The 17,500-nt window shown below is 34.2% G+C and overlaps 1 protein-coding gene across 1 annotated transcript in view; it reads right to left on the reverse strand.

The window, feature by feature from the left end:
• LOC135226506 (muscle-specific protein 20-like) overlaps positions 1 to 17,500 on the reverse strand; it is a 70,590-nt gene that overhangs the window by 52,489 nt on the left and 601 nt on the right. The window lies entirely within an intron of this gene.

Below are 17,500 nucleotides of genomic sequence, written 5' to 3' on the forward strand. Positions count from 1 at the left end.
TGAAACGAAGCTACGTAAAACTCAATTTCCAGGTCAGGTAGTCCTCATATAAATTTACAATGCAAGTGTGTTGTCAGTGCATCGGGTTTGGCTTTATATGTCAATAATAATAATTGTTGCTATTCGAATGTAGAATAAGTAATAGCGATGGTGATTTACGATACATTTTAAAATAAGCTACGTGAAATCTCTTAATTTCCAGGTCACTTAAGTTTTTGTATAGATTTGCAATGCAAATGTATCTTCAGTGCATCGGATTTGGCTTTACGTATCAATAATAATAATAATAATAATAATAATAATAATAATAATAATAATAATAATAATAATGAATAATAATAATAATAATAATAATAATAATGAATAATAATAATGTTGATAATATAATAATAATAATAATCACTGTTATTGTGATTTTTACTTTGTTTCAATTTAAAGCCCCTTGAATATATGCAGCGCTTGTTTACATAATAAGATAGCACGGAAAGTAATTTCAAGATAAAAAGGACAAACCGAACTGCTATACCCAGACTGTTGATAATAACTAGATAAATATTGTTTGTTTCAAATAGAATATATATGTGATATATATATATATATATATATATATATATATATATATATTATATTATATATATAGATAGATGATAGATAAATATCAGCCTCTATAATTATCCGTCTGTGCGAGGTCATTGCATCCATTCTGTAATACCACTGTAATGTTCATCACTAAACTATTCTTTTTAAGAGAGAGAGAGAGAGAGAGAGAGAGAGGAGAGAGTAATTTGATTTGAGTTTAAGATAAATCAACGTTCAACCAATCTGTTTAACGAACGGATTCCTTATCTAATTTAATGTTCAACTAGTTCATTTTCCTTTGGATGAACTTTGCTTCCGACTAAATTGTTCTTCTCTCGAAGGCAAGAAATCTCGCATATCAACATCTTGTTCTCCCTTTGATTGGTGTTCTGATATTCCTTCGCGTTAGAGGGAATGATAATTATCATCTTGTTATTGTACCTGCTTCCGTTTTATCTTCATAAAATGAAAATAAATTAGGTTTTAGGTGAATTATTCCGTTGTTCGGCTATGGACGTCTTATTTTAATTTTTCTTTCGGTTTTGTAGAGACGTGGTTATATTATATACGTATATATATATATAGTATATATATATATATATATATATATATATATATATATATATGTGTGTGTGTGTGTGTGTATCTATATATGTATGTATGTATGTATGTATATTATATATCATGCAGTTTTTCCTCGTAGGGAGGTAGTACCGTCAGTCCACCCTCATGTGGTACACTGTAGGCATTACTTAAGTTATTTACAGCGTGCCTTCGGCCCCTAGCTGCCACCCCTTTAATTAATTTTACTGTACCTCCTTTCATATTCTCCCTTCCATCTTGCTTTCCATGCTCTCCTAACAATTGATTTATAGTGGAACTGCTTTGAGGTTTTACTCCTATTACGCCTTTCAAACCTTTTACTCTCAGTTTCCGTTTCAGCGCTGAATGACCTCATAGGTCTCAGTGCTTGGTCTTTGGCCTAAATACTATAATCAACTATATTCACATGCATTTTTAGACGAGCAATTTGGAACAGAATGGTCTGTTCACAAAATCGGTAGTAGTCTTGTGCTACAGAAAAACTCCCCATCGATAAAGGTACGTTTCATGAATTAGAAATCGAAGTTACCACTTCGATTTCTACTTCGCACACAAACCAGTATACACTAAAATTAGCAGGAAAAGAGTAACGTTCACTTCCATTCATATTTCACACCTGAACCTTTTTCTGAGACATAAAAGCAAGTCAGACACAAGCACATAAATTACAATTATCTTTATTTACATATCTACAGAATCAATAACGGGTATGACTTCCGCGGGCAGCAATGACGCCCACCAGGGGGCGTGGCATGCTGTCCACCAGCTGTACAAGATTCTCAGCAGGTATCTTGTCCTCTTCTTCCAAGAGAGGTTGATCTAATTCTCTTAGGGTGGATGGCTGGTTGTCCTTTGTTTAACTGCACGGCCCAGTTGACCGGGTTCTCCCCAGACAAGCTCGTCACGATCGCTCCAAACCCTGTAGGGCAGAGCAGATCCAGGCCAGAAGACATCAGGCCAGTACCAGAACAGTGAATTGCAGGTTGGTAGTGATGCCTACAGAGCCCCTAGATGTACTGTAAGGCCAAAGCTCACCCTCAGACATGAAAGAGACTTCTGGCTTGGGCCTGTCAAAGCCGGAATCTGACCGGACAACACTGGCGCCATGTGGCTTTTGGAGATGAGTCCAGATTTCTGCCGTTTCCGGTAGATGCTATAAGGGGACACGTACGCAGACAGGCTGGAGGACTTCTCAGTGGACGAGTGGTGTACAAGCTCGAGTTGCTGGAGGTGGTAGATCAGATTCTGTCCATTGTGGGTGCCATTTGTGCAGATTGCTAGACTCGGTTCGTCATTCTGGATCGAAACGAGATGGTGACGCGTACAGAAAAAATTGCTGGATCGGAGCGTTCTTCCATGAGCTCTTGGTTCGTTTGCCAATCATTTCCGGTACCAAGACGACAATGCCCCTGCCCATCGTGCACGTGTGGTGACTGCAGGATGTGAAAGTTCTGGGGCAGCCTGCACTGAGCCCAGATCTCAACCATAAAGAACATTTATGATATCAATTGGGCCGTGCAATTGGACAAAGGGACAGCCAGCATCCACCCTTAGAGAATTAGGTCAAGCTCTCTTGGAAGAATGCGACAGGATACCTGCCCACTGGTGGGCATTATTGCTGCTCGATGAGGGGTCATACACCCGCTATTGACTCTGTAGATATGTAAATAAAGGTTATTGCAATTCATGTTCACGTGTTTGACTTGCTGACATGTTTCAGAAAAAGGTTCAGGCGTGAAATATGAAAGGAAGTGTACATTACTCTTTTCCTGCTAATTTTAGTGTATATTGGTTCGTGAGCGACTTTAATGTGTCCTTTGTATTGAATTCCAAAGTGAAATTTCGATTCCTAATTCATGAAACAGACCTTTATCAATGGGAGGGTTTTCTATACCACAAGACTACTACCGATTTGTAGTGAACAGACCTTGCTATTCCAAATTGCTCGTCTAAAAATGCGTGTGACAAAGTTTTTGCGAATAGTGTACATGTATATGAATATGTATATATATACGTCTATACATATAAGTTTATATGTATATATACAGGCAACAAACATATACATATATATAGATATAGATATAAATATATAAAGATATAGATATAAATAAAATATACGTGCCTTTTTATATCTATATATATATATATATTATATATAATATATTATATTTATATATATATATATATATACGCACTACTGATACAACACACATCACACACACACACACACACACACACACATATATATATATATATATATATATATATATATATATATATATATATATATATATATATATATATATATATTCTTACCTTTTTGAGATTTTTTAAAATTATAGATAGTAAATATTTATATATATATATATATAGATATATATATATACTATATATATATATATATATACTATATATATATAGATTACATAATATTTATTATCTATAAATTTTATCTATAACAATCATAATATTTTTTATGATTGTTATAAATTTTTCTAATTTCATTTTTATAAAATATATTTCTTGCAGGTTTTTAAAAATGGTTTTTAAATATTTTGTGTGGAATTTCATTTCCTTTCATTTTTTTTTTATGAATTTTTGACATAATTATATTTTCTACTTCATGTCAAAAAATCACACACAAATGAAAGGAAATGAAATTTCAACCGCAAAAATATATTTAAAAACTATTTTTAAAAACCTACAAGAAATACATTTTATAAAAATGAAATTAGAAAAATTTATAACAATCATAAGAAATATATTTCTAAACATTCAAGAGGAAAATGCCTTTTATCAATCACATGTTTTCCGGGGAGAAGAAATTGAAGAAGAAAAAGGAAACGAGAAGAAATAATAAACAAAAAGAAGACTAAAGGGAAAATAGAGAACAGTGTCACTCTTCGGAGACCGACCACCAGCCGACCACACAATGTGGTCGCTGGACCATCATGCTTGGCCGGCTCGCGGGCTGCTCCCCCAACACACGCGGGTAAATCTAAGGCCAAAGGAATTTGGATCTGGGAGGAATTTGGGTGCTTTCTCTCTCTCTCTCTCTCTCTCTCTCTCTCTCGCCCTCTCTCTTTCTCTCTCTCTCTCTCTCTCTCTTTCTTTCTTTCTTTCTTTTTATTTTTTCTCTTCTTTCTTTTTCTTTTTTCTCTTTCATTCTTACTCCCTCTCTCTCTCTCTTTCTTTCTTTGTTTTGTTTTTTCTCTTTCATTCTCTCTCTTTCTCTCTCTCTCTCTCCTTTCTGTCTTTTTTCTTTTTTCATTTATTCTCTCTCTCTCTCTCTCTCTCTCTCTCTCTCTCTCTCTCCTTTCTTTGTCTTTTTATCTCTCTTTCATTGTTACTTTCTCTCTCTCTCTCTCTCTCTCTCTCTCTCTCTCTCTCTCTCTCTCTCTCTCTTTCTCTCTTTGCCTTTTTCTCTCTTTCAGTCTTATTCTCTCTCTCTCTCTCTCTCTCTCATCTCTCTCTCTCTCTCTCTCTCTCATTATTATTTCCTTTATTTTTGATTACATGGATTATTTTATTTTTGATAACTTCAATATAACATTATATTAATTTTTTGTGTAGATTCAAGTAGTTCTAGTTTTCTTAATAATTAAACTATTTTTTAAATTATTCTTGAGAATTATTTTCTTCTCATTTTTTTCTTTTCGGTTGAACTCTTTAATAATTTCCTTTGTTTCCCGGAAATCAATTAATTCATTTTTCTCGCGGGTGAATGCAAATAATTCATTTTAATTTATTTCTGGATGAATTATTCTTTGGATTTTTTGCGCTGGCGAATTCATTGATAATTTCCTGTTTCCTTGAATTTATTTAAATTTCCTCATGTGTGAATTTACTCATATTTAAATGTTTTCCGGTTGATTCATGCATTATAGCTAACAATCTAATACAAAGCATTGAAAGTGCGTGCTACTCGCTTCGTTGAGCGCAGTCCTCTAGGATCTGTTGTGGTGTCACGTTGTCAAACATGATTACTTTTATTCCCTCTCCCGTGAGACTTTGGAATGTTGATCAGTGTACCACTGAATTTACCTTCATGGTATTGCTCAGTGGCGGTTTTTGGTTCATATTTATTTACTGCCATTTTTTATAGTAATAATAATAATAATAATAATAATAATAATAATAATAATAATAATAATAATAATAATAATAATAATAATAGTATTTAGCGATGCAAAATTTCTTCAGTAAGATTATAACCTTATGGTTCACTAAATGTCATTATATGATCTTAGCAGCCAAAAAACAAAAATATCAACTAAAAAAAAACAAAATAATAATAATAATAATAATAATAATAATAATAATAATAATAATAATAATAATAATAATAATAGCTTGAAAACGCATCACTACAAGAGGCTATTAAAAAGTATTTAGATGAAGACAAACATATCTTTTTTAACATCCTCAAAAAAAATGATAAAAAAAAACATTGCTTAAACATTCCCGGCTTGTTTATCTTCACTTAATTATAGTTACCTTTCCACAAGCCCCCTTTACCGGCCCCTTCCCTCCCCTACCCACACACCCTTCACAAAATATAGACGTGTGGCATTGAGGTGCCCATGCCCAGCTGGGTGGCAGCAGCGTGGGCGCGGCACCCAGTGGGCGTTGACAGAGCATGCGTGCGTGACGTCACGAGGAGTGATCGGTCTATTTATAGACTGTTCACTTCCTGCTCATAGACCGAGCGTTCTCTTCTCTTCCCCCTAATTGCATAAGGATTTTTGGACCCTGAAGCCAAATTTGGTGACAAAACTGTAAACTGGCAAAAACCTTTGACCCAGTAGAGCTACTTTATACCAAATAGCTAATTTGGGGATGGAGTCAAAGGTTGGTAAGTTTTCGACGAAGTAGCCAGTGATGGTGGGCAGAACATGATATTGGCAAATCCTTCAGTAGCAAAATTGTAGCTGACAAAATTTGGACCATCAAGGAGCCGACAATGGGGACAAGAATGAATCTGGAAAATTTAACCAAATACCCACAATTATACTCTATATTTTTTTTTTTATGTCCATCCGCCTGTGGTGTTTTTGTATGGTAACACTGCGTCCCGGGCTTTAGATAGTTACGCTAATTGTAAGTTTTAGGTAAACAAAGGATATCTGGGTGTATATTTGTAACTGAAAAGTGTTTTAATAATTTACTGTATGCGAATTACACCGTTAATATTCGAAATAGGATATTATTATAATCGTTGAATGTAAGCTGATTGTAACTATCTAAAGCCCGGGACGCAGTGTTACCATACAAAAACCACCACGGAGGCGGATGGACAGATGAAAAAAAAACCAGAGTATAGTTGTAAAATAAACATTGACAAATATTCGGACCAGGTGGCTTGTATTGTGGCAGAACCATAGTTGCCAAACATTGATGTGATTATCCAACACTGACAAAACTAAAGTAGTTAGTCCTTCGACTAAATCGCTAATGATGACAAAACTGAGGTTTGTCTCATGCAGCCAGTATGTGTGAAAAAAAAATTAAACTACCAATTTATGGCAAGTGAATCCATTCAGGTGGCAAAATCATATTTGCTAACCTCTGAACCAAGTAACCAATTCTAGAGGCAGCGCCTCGGTGGCATGGCTGGTATGGTCTTTGCCTTCCACCTCGGTGGCCGCGAGTTCGATTCTCGGGCATTCCATTGAGGGGTTAGAGATGTGTATTTCTGATGACTGAAGTTCACTCTCGACGTGGTTCGGAAGTCACGTAAAGCCGTTGGTCCCGTTGCTGAATAAATACTGGTTCCATGCGACGTAAAAAACACCATGCAACAAACAAACAATTAACCAATATTAATTAATGGAAAATACGCAAATAGGCAGAACACAAGACCTACTGGGTGTAAAGAGTACGAGGGCAAAATGCCAATCGATTTCAGAAAGCGTGCCCACGCGACGCCAACTTTGCTAACGCTAAGATTGAACTAATGTCGTAGTGGTTCGTTAGCGATGAGAGATAAAATAAGCGAAGAAATATGAACAGAAATAAAAGGCCGTAAAAAGAAGTGAACGAAAGTAGGGAGGGAAAAGGGGTAGGAGGAAGAAAGTAGAGATGGAAAAGAAAGCAGAAAGTAAAAAAAAAAGGAGGAATAGAGACAGAAAGAAAAGGCATCGAAAGCTGCGATGATAAAAGTACGAAGAAAGGAAGAGACAGAGAAATGGATTAGAAAAATAGAAGACAAGATGAAGTATACTAAATAAGAGTTAAAATCATCAGTAAATAGCAATAATAATAAAAAAAAACAGGAATTTGGAAGGAAGACAGGGATAAAGCAAAAAATAAAGGGAAAACGAAAATTTAGATATTGATGTTTGTAGAAAACAGTTAATCGATTACTTGGGATAGCGTGCATACATACACACACGCACACTACACACACACACACGCGCGCGCAAGGAGATGCAATGTATTATCACAACGCCTACTTCAACCAGCAAGGGTAGCTGTCACCCAAATCACAGATGAGGAAATCGAGTCAATTTATGACTTTTGCGACCATTTGTCGCCTTGAGCTTTCTCTCTCTCTCTCTCTCTCTCTCTCTCTCTCTCTCTTGGCCACGCACCTGGCACCGGAGTGCTTTGCCTTTTTCCTTCCCCCATCAGGAAGTCAGAGACGATTGCCATTTTGGAGTCGGTTTGTAAAATTACAGATCTGATCTCTCAATTTTTTTTTTTTTTTTTTTTTTTTTTTTTTTTTTTTCTCGGAATCTCTGGCTCGAGTCTACGCCAAGGTTCCTCGTAACCCTTATTCCAGGAAATGGATGAAGTTTGACTCTGTGTGACTGTGTGTGTGTGGTTTTTTTTTTTACTTATCTTTTAAATCTATCTATAATCATTATTGTCGTGCTCACTTCGGCTGTGAATCTCGAAGGCCAAAGAATGGGTTGCGTCATTCAACAGCTTGACTTAATGAAGATATGTTGGTATAATTGAGTTATTTATTTATTTATTCATTTTTTGGGCTTGTTTAAAATTGCTGATATGATTTCAGGAGTTTATTTCAGCATTAATTGAAAGAGCAAGGTACGTGTTGCATCACTGATTAAATTCAGCAAAGTAACTTCATAAAAACCTTTGGAAATTTTTTATTTATTATTGTTATTTATTTTATATTTTTTTTAGCTTTTTGTCTGTCTTATAATCAATACTCGTTTTAATTTTGCTGGTAAGTTATTGTGCCATTCAATTATATTGATAAATGTAAACTAGTGTAATAATAGTACAATGTATTAATCGTAGACAAGAAAAACTTTTTGTATAAACAAATTGTAGATATTTGAATCGATGTCGAAATAAGGACGAAAATTTAATGATCAGTGTATATAAACTTTACGTGCATATATATGTATATACATATATATATATATATATATATATATATATATATATAATATATACACACACACACACACACACACACACATATATATATATATATATATATATCCTATATTATATATATATATATATATGTTTAAAAAATCACAGTAGATGCACGTAGTGACTTTTATTAATTAATGCGAATACCACAGGAAAAATGATAGTCAGAAATCCAAGTGCTTTCGGGTCTTTTATTTTTACTCAGACATTGTCAAGGAGTAATGAAGAAAGAACAATTGGAGAGATAGGTCTCAGGTACACAACAAGATCAAGAATACCCAAGATGGGTTTAATTTGTCAAAAGGGTGAAAAATTAAAAGAGATAATCCAGGATTATCGGATATCACACGGTCACAAACCTAAACCAGATTTGACCCTAACCGAAATTACAAAGTATCTTTACAGTCCAAAACATGTAAAAACTGAATATATTAATTGTGTTGCTTATATTTATCTACAACTTTTTCATTATGAATGCATCAAACTTTAAATAAACCAAGACTTAAATTGAAAACATTTCTACTATTTGACTTGATGAAACTAGATTCAATGATATTTTCTGTATTTGGCCAGTTCACGAAAATCTCCAGGAATTCCTTAATAATCTCAATAATTTAGTCCCTTCTATAAAATTTACTGTAAAGGAAGAAAGAAATTGTAATTTGAATTTTCTTGATGTAAGTGTCCATAGAAATGATAGAAATTTCCACCTTTTCAGTCTTTCGGAAATCAACTAACATTGCCTCTTTTGTTCATTACTACTCAAATCACCATCAAAATGTTAAATTCTCTGTTTTTTCTGGGATGTTCCTAAGGGCTTTACGTGTCTGTAGCCCGCAGTTTATTGACGCTGAAATGAAAACACTATTTATGATATTTGCATTGAAACTTAAATACCCAAGGACTTTTGTAGATGTGGCATGGAAAAGAGCTAGAAAAACACAATTTTATTCAACTAATGACAAAACTTGAATTTAGTAAGCATACCATTATAAAATTACCTAGAATTTTAAAGCCTTTTAACATAAATGTTGTTTTCAGTAATATTAATGTCAAGAGTTTAGTGATAAAAAATTCTCCTAAAGGTCTTCCAGGCTGCATATATGAAATTCCTTGCAAAAAGTCTATTACGGACAGACCGGTAAATCTCTTTCGCAACGTCTCAAACAGAACCAATATTCTGTGAAACTGGGCAAATATAAGCAACAAAATTAGTATATTCAGTTTTTTACATGTTTTAGACGGTAAAGATACTTTGTAATACTCGGTTAGGGTCAAATCTGTTTAGGTTTATGACCGTGTGATATCCGATCTTCTTCTTCTTCCCAGCTTGTTCCATTTTTATATGGGGTTGCCGTTTCGGATGAGCCGTTTCCATCTATTTCTGTCTTGTGCTTCTGCCTCATCAATTCCCTTCTCATTTAAGTCTCCTCTCACACAGTCCTTCCATCTCTTTCTTGGTCTCCCTCTTTTTTCTTCTTCCTTGCACCTCCACCCCCATAGTATGTCTCCCAGCGTGGTCCTCATCTCTCCTCAACAGGTGTCCATACCATCTCAGCCTCCCCTCCTGCACTTTCTTTGTACTTCCACCACCTTAGTTGACCCCCTTATGTAGTCATTTCTGATCCTATCCACTCTTGTTACCCAGACATCCACCTAAGCATTCTCATTCTGCCACATCCATCTTCTTCTGCTCTGCTTTCTCATGCTTGCTGTTTCCGTACCATACAGCATTGCTGTTCTTACCACCGTCTTGTGAAATTTTCTTTTTAACCTAAGCAGCACTCTTTTGGTATTCTTGATCTTGTTGTGTACCTGAGACCTTTCTCTCCAATTGTATTTCATTCGCTCCTTGACAATGTCTTAGTAAAAGTCGAAAGCGCTTGGATTTCTGACTATCATTTTCCTTTGGTATTCGCTCATATATATGTATATATATATATATATATATATATATATATATATATATATATATATATATATATATATATATATATATATATATACACGCATATTATATATATGAGTCATATCACATTGTCCTTTAATATCTAATTCGCTGTGCCTCGGAATTAATATATTTTATATATGTTTAACCGAAGGAGAATTTATTCAGCGATAATAGAATTACGGCCGATGGCACGAACCATCGACATCTTCAATTCCAGGACTGGCAGTGAAGCCTTAGCCCACCCCACCCCGGTGGCGGGGTGGGCTAAAGCTTCACTGCCAGTCCTGGAATTGAAGAGGTCGATGGTTCGTGCCCGTCGACCGGTAATTCTATTAACGCTGAATAAATTCCCCTTCAGTTAAACATATATGAAAATATATTAATTCGAGGTAGAGCAAATTAGATATTAAAGGCATTTGTTAGCTCATATATATATATATATATATATATATATATATATATATATATATACATATACATATATATATATATATATATATTATATATATATATATATATATATATATATATATCCATAAATATATATGGTATATATAAATAAAGGTTTTTTTTGCCACGAAATTAAAAAAATGAAAAAAAAAACGAGTTAGCCGAGTTTACTTTCGGTCCTATTCGGACCCTTTACTGTACGTCTCTATGGTGACCCTGGAGGGATGGGAATTGAACTAATTCCCTGGTGTCTTCTGATGACATCCTATGTCCATAATTTTACCAGTGATCAGGAGCACAGAAGGAAGTGTGGTCGAAATGTATGGTTTTATCTTCCATATCATGCTGTTGTATTACAGTAAAAGACATTCATATATATATATAAATAAATATATATGTATAACATATATATATATATATATATATATAATACATATATATATATATATATATATATATATAGATATATATATATATATAGATATATATATATCATTCGAGCTACAAATGTCCTTTAATATCCAAATTCGCTCTACCTCGGAAATTGATATATTTTCATAAATGTACCGAAGGGGAATTTTTTTAGTTGATAATAATTCGTCCCCCCATGGGACGTCTCTGCTGGCTGATTGGATAGCGTCACTGTCTGTCCTGATTTCGTTTCCCGTCCACTTGAACAGTGTTCGATCCCATGGGGGTACGAAATTATTATCAACTAAAAAATTCCCCTTCGGTACATACATGAAAATATATAAATTCCGAGGTAGAGCGAATTTAGATATTAAAGGACATTTATAGCTCGAATGATGTATAAATGAATGTCACGGTTCGATGGTGTAATTATTCATATATATATATACATATATATATTATATATATATTATATATATATATATATATATATATATATATATATATATATATATATATATATATGAATGTCTTTTCCTGTAATACAACAGCATAATATGAAGATAAACCATACATTTCGTCCACTTCCTTCTGTGCTCCTGATCACTGGTAAAATTATGTACATAGGATGTCATCTGAAGACACCAGGGAATTAGTTTAATTCCCATCCCCCCTTGGTCACCACTAGAGACGTATTGCCACACCTACATATGCTTTGTATATATACTCTTGTAAGACATCCTATGTCCACATTTCACCATTGATTACGACCACAGAAGGAAGTGCTCGAAAAAAAGCAATAAAAATGATTGCCCACCTGGCTACGATGGTGAGGATGGGTCTATTCCAGCTCGAATAAGTATATCTGAAAACGACAGGTATATGTATATGTATAAGAGGGAGTAGACTTTTAATCCTTCTCGTGGTCAGGTCGGCAACGTGACCTCTTTGTGATTATGGGACCTGGGTTCGTTTCCCGGTACCGGACATCGAGATTTCTTCCCCAAAAAATTTCTTTGAACTTTGATCTTCAGCTTTGTAGTGAACAAGCTTATCCAAAAAGAAGCAAAGAATTCAGAGGTTAAGAGGCATCGTGGCAGTTGATATATATATATATATATATATATATATATATATATATATATATATATATATTATATATAATATATACGTAAATATATAATAAGCATACAAAAACAGAAACATACATACATACATGAATAACTTGATCACGAAGTATATAAAACGTGATGCTATGTATAAATAAAGGTTTTTTGCCACGAAGGAAAATTGAAAAGAGAGATAGCCGAGAACTTTCGGTCTAGCACGACCCTTTACTATGCCTTAGTAAAGGGTCGTGACCAGACCGAAAGTTCTCGGCTATCTCGCTTTTCAATTTTCCTACGTATCAAAAACCTTTATTTATACATACATACATACACGCAAGATCTACAAATATCACGAATGATTTTTACCCATTCATACTTGCATTTCAGTAAACACGTCTAAACCTTCTTCTCCGATATATTTCCCGTAAATGTGTTTTTCTTGGCTCTTTATGTAGCTTCAGAGTCCCACTTCATTACTTCCCGGTTGTGCAGTCTCTCTCTCTCTCTCTCTCTCTCTCTCTCCCTCTCTCTCTCTCTCTCTCTCTCTCTCTCTCTCCCAGATGGCCAAGCGGAATCACCTCCTCCCTCTCCATTAGCGCTATCAAATTCGTCGGGGGGAAATTATTTTTTGCTTGCTTGCGCATTTTTCTGAACGAACTCGACGAGATGTATAAATAAGCCTTTTCAGACGTCAGACAAAGCAATCTCGTATGGCAAATGCTTCCTGTAAAAGCAAGCAAATCAAAGATGAGATTTGCTTCATCGCCCACTTTTCGGTTTCTGAAAGGAGTCGCTCTCTTTGACGGAACTGATTTGTCGCAAATATTTCTATTAGGATTTTTTTTACTTGTCGTGGTGTTGAATATCTTTGGAGAATTCACGGGATGTAGAAGTTTTTTTTTTTTTTTTTTTTTTTGTTTTTTTTTTTTTTCAAAAGCGTCTTAGCCTGTTTAGTTGAATTTTGGGTCAATGCCTTTAGTCTGTTAAGTTGATTTTTGGGTCAATATCTCTTGAAACTGTTGACTTTTGGGTTAACATTTCTTGAATCTGTTAAGATGAATATTCTGGGTTAATATCTCTTGAGTCTGTTAAGATGAATATTCTGGGTTAATATCTCTTGAGTCTGTTAAACTGACTTTTGGAATAATATCTCTGAAGTCTGTTCAGTTGAATTTTGGATTAATATCTCTTGTTTCTGTTAAGTTGACTTTTGTGCTAATTTAATATATTTTGAGTCCATTAAGCTGATATTTTTTGGTCAATATCTCTTGAGTATGTTAAGTTGACTTTTGGGTTAATATCTCCTGAGTCTCTTAAGTTGAATTTTGAGTTAATATCTCATTAGTCTTGATATGCTGAATTTTGTATTAATATATTTTCAGTCTTTTAAGCTGATGTTTTGGGGCTAATATCTCTTGAGTCTGTTAAGTTGAATATGCTGGCTTAATATCTCTTGAGTCTGCTAATATCTCTGGCTGAAAATTAATTGTATGCTACTGTTTTTATTATTTTTACCATTATGTTTATTACTGCCATTATCTGTTATTGCTATTATGAATATTATTATTGCTTAAATTATCGCCAATTGTTTGGATTTAGCCGATAATCATTTTTATTTATCTTTTCATGTCGTGCAACTAAATTTCGTGCTGTTGTATTGTCTCTGCTTTGTTATTCCTTGTGAATGGTCCTGTGTTGAAATATACAAGGTCATTATTGTTATTTAAGGGGGGTGGGTGTGAGGGGTGGTGTTTCTATCACAGTCATCCTATTCGACTGGGTGGTTTTATAGTGTGGAGTTCTGGGTTGCGTCCTGCCTGCTTAGGAGTCCATCACTTTTCTCACTATGTGCGCTGTTATTAGTGGTACACTATTCTGTTTGAGTCCTGGAGCTACTTCGACATCTAATATTCCCAGGTGCCTTTAAGGGATCTTGGGATCATGCCTAGTGTTCCTATGATTATGGTTATAATCTACTGGCATATCCCATATCCTTATTTTCTATTTTCAGTTCTTTTATCATTTTTTCCTCTTTCTCTCTCAACTACTTTGGTGTCCCATGGCATTGCGACATCTGTGAGTGATAATTTCTACTTGATTTTGTCATACTTGATTACTGGTGCTGCCCGTGTGTTTATGGCTTCCATAATGTTTCCAGCGTCGAGTTTTGACTAAAGTGAATATTGCCTTATTGCATGTATTCTTTCCTGATCGTGTCCTTCATCTCTTGGTGTTTTAAATCCTCTCTTTTTATTATTCCCAGGTATTCGTATCCCGTCTCATGTATGTGTTTGATGCTATTCCCATCTAGTAGCTTTATCCCTTCAGTCCTTGACACTGCCTTTTTGTATATCATTATTAGATGATACTTAAACAATTTTTGATTTACAAAAAGGTAAATGAAGATGTGATAGGCTTAATTTTTAAGCTGAGCGTTTGTGTCAGGAAAATCCCATATTTGGACAAATAGCTGGCCGGTCTCGTTTCGAAGTATGAACAAAAACATCCGAAAACGGCTCAAGGTCCACCCCTTGGCACTCCTGCCATTCTTCCTGATTTCATTGGGCACGCGGGCAGGAATCCAAAACTAATGAACCGTATTATGCCGCCACAAAAGCCAACTTTTCAATCACTGGTTGAAAGTAGTGAATACGCAAATCACAGCCGAAGCGAAAAGTGAAATTGTAAATATCAATATATACACATATATATATATATATATATATATATATATATGTATATGTATATATATATATATATATATATATATATATAGTATATATATATATATATATATATATATATATATATATATATGAATAACTTGATCACGAAGTATATAAAACGTGATGCTATGTATAAATAAAGGTTTTTGCCACGAAGGAAAAATGAAAGCGAGATAGCCAAGCACTTGACCGAAAGTGCTTGGCTATCATGCTTTTCATTCTTTTTCCTTCGTGGCAAAAACATAAATATATATATATATATATATATATATATATATATATATATATATATATATATATATATATATCATATATATATATATATATATATATATATATATATATATATATATATAATATTATATATATATATATATGACGCACAAACCATTAAAATCCAATTTACGATACCTTATCAAAACTGCTGTCGAAGATTCGCAACCTTTTTGAGTTGCAGCATCAATGGCAGAGAGTTATGTTGTGTCTTACGGGTAAAAAGTTATGCTTTGTATTGCAGACAACGAATTATGCTGTTTCTTACAGATAACAATTTATGCTGTGTCTTACAGACAGCGAGTTATCTGTGTCTTACAGATAACAAGATATGCTGTGTCTTACAGACAGCGAGTTATGCTGTGTCGTACAGATAACAAGTTATGCTGTATTTTACACATAACAATTTATGCTGTCTTACAGACAGCGAGTTATACTGTCTTACAGATAGCAATTTATGCTGTGTCTTACAGTTAACACGTTACGTTTTGTCTTACAGATAAGGTATGCTGAGTCTTGCAGGTAAAAGGTTATGCTTTATTTTACAGGTAATATAGAAGCTTGTTTCAACTGCATATTCAGCATTGGGTTTGCCTTGTCTCCCAGACACCATGGAAACTTATTTCAGTTATTTATTCAGCCCTGAGAATTCCTTTGTCTTTCAAACAACAAGTGATGCTTTGTCTCATAGGCAACATGGAAACTTGCTTCAACTACATACCCACATACCCAGCATTTGGATTCGTTCAGTTCAAGAAAATTTGAACACTTACAGGCAACATGGAAACTTGCTTCAACTACATACCCACATACCCAGCATTTGGATTCGTTCAGTTCAAGAAAATTTGAACACTTACAGGCAACATGGAAAATTGCTTCAACTACATACACACATACCCAGCATTTGGATTCGTTCAGTTCAAGACAATTTGAACACTTACAGGCAACATGGAAAATTGCTTCAACTACATACCCACATACCCAGCATTTGGATTCGTTCAGTTCAAGAAAATTTGAACACTTACAGGCAACATGGAAAATTGCTTCAACTACATACCCACATACCCAGCATTTGGATTCGTTCAGTTCAAGGCAATTTGAACACTTGCCTTTATTGTTAGTTCAGCATTTAGATTTCCTTGCTTCAGAAAAAAAACATTCCCCCAAAAAAAGGAACCAGCAGCCAGATGGAAAAATCTTAAACACTTGATAGTTTTCGAAGTAAGCTTTCAAGAAATAAAACGACCATAATTTAAAAAGTGGAGAAAGCGATGAATGTAACTATGAAATAAGTCACAAAAATGCAGTAAATGGATGATAAGATATGCTAGAAAAATTAATAAAGAAAGAGAAGAATGAACACCTTCTTTATTCTTTATTTTACAACATAAAGATAGCAACGTCAAATAATAACTGGAATTGAAAGAAAAGACTTTAATTTTATTAGAATAACGTAATAACCCCAAAAATCAAGGAATTGACATATCAAAGAATTGAATAATAACTGAATAAGGAACTGAAGACTTAGATGACAAAAAAAAATGTAAAATATAAGACATGATGGGGTCACCAAATTTTTTTATTCTACGTTTCACCCCAGTGAATGGGGAACACACTCAGAACCCAGTATGGTGTTGAAAGTAATGACCTGAATAGTTATTGAATCAGGAACTGTAGACCTTACCATACTTAAAATGGCTTCAAACATAAATTAGATGAGATGATGGTGTCACTTTTTTTTCAATTTTCACGCTATAATGAATGAGGCACATCTTCAGAAGTCAGTATTATGTCATCCGTTTTTTATTTATTTACGATTTATTATTTTTGGCACAGATTTCCTGTGAGGTGGAACGCATGTGTCAGTGAAGGTGATATAAAACACACAGTCGCAAAAAATCCCCAACTCTTAAACGTAAGCCAGGTAAGATGTATGACTTGGGGGTTTTCTCTTTAATGGTATTTAGCACCTGTTTCCTCCTATTTAT

The sequence above is a fragment of the Macrobrachium nipponense genome, chromosome 14 (genome assembly GCF_015104395.2).
Source record: "Macrobrachium nipponense isolate FS-2020 chromosome 14, ASM1510439v2, whole genome shotgun sequence".
Lineage (NCBI taxonomy): Eukaryota > Metazoa > Arthropoda > Malacostraca > Decapoda > Palaemonidae > Macrobrachium > Macrobrachium nipponense.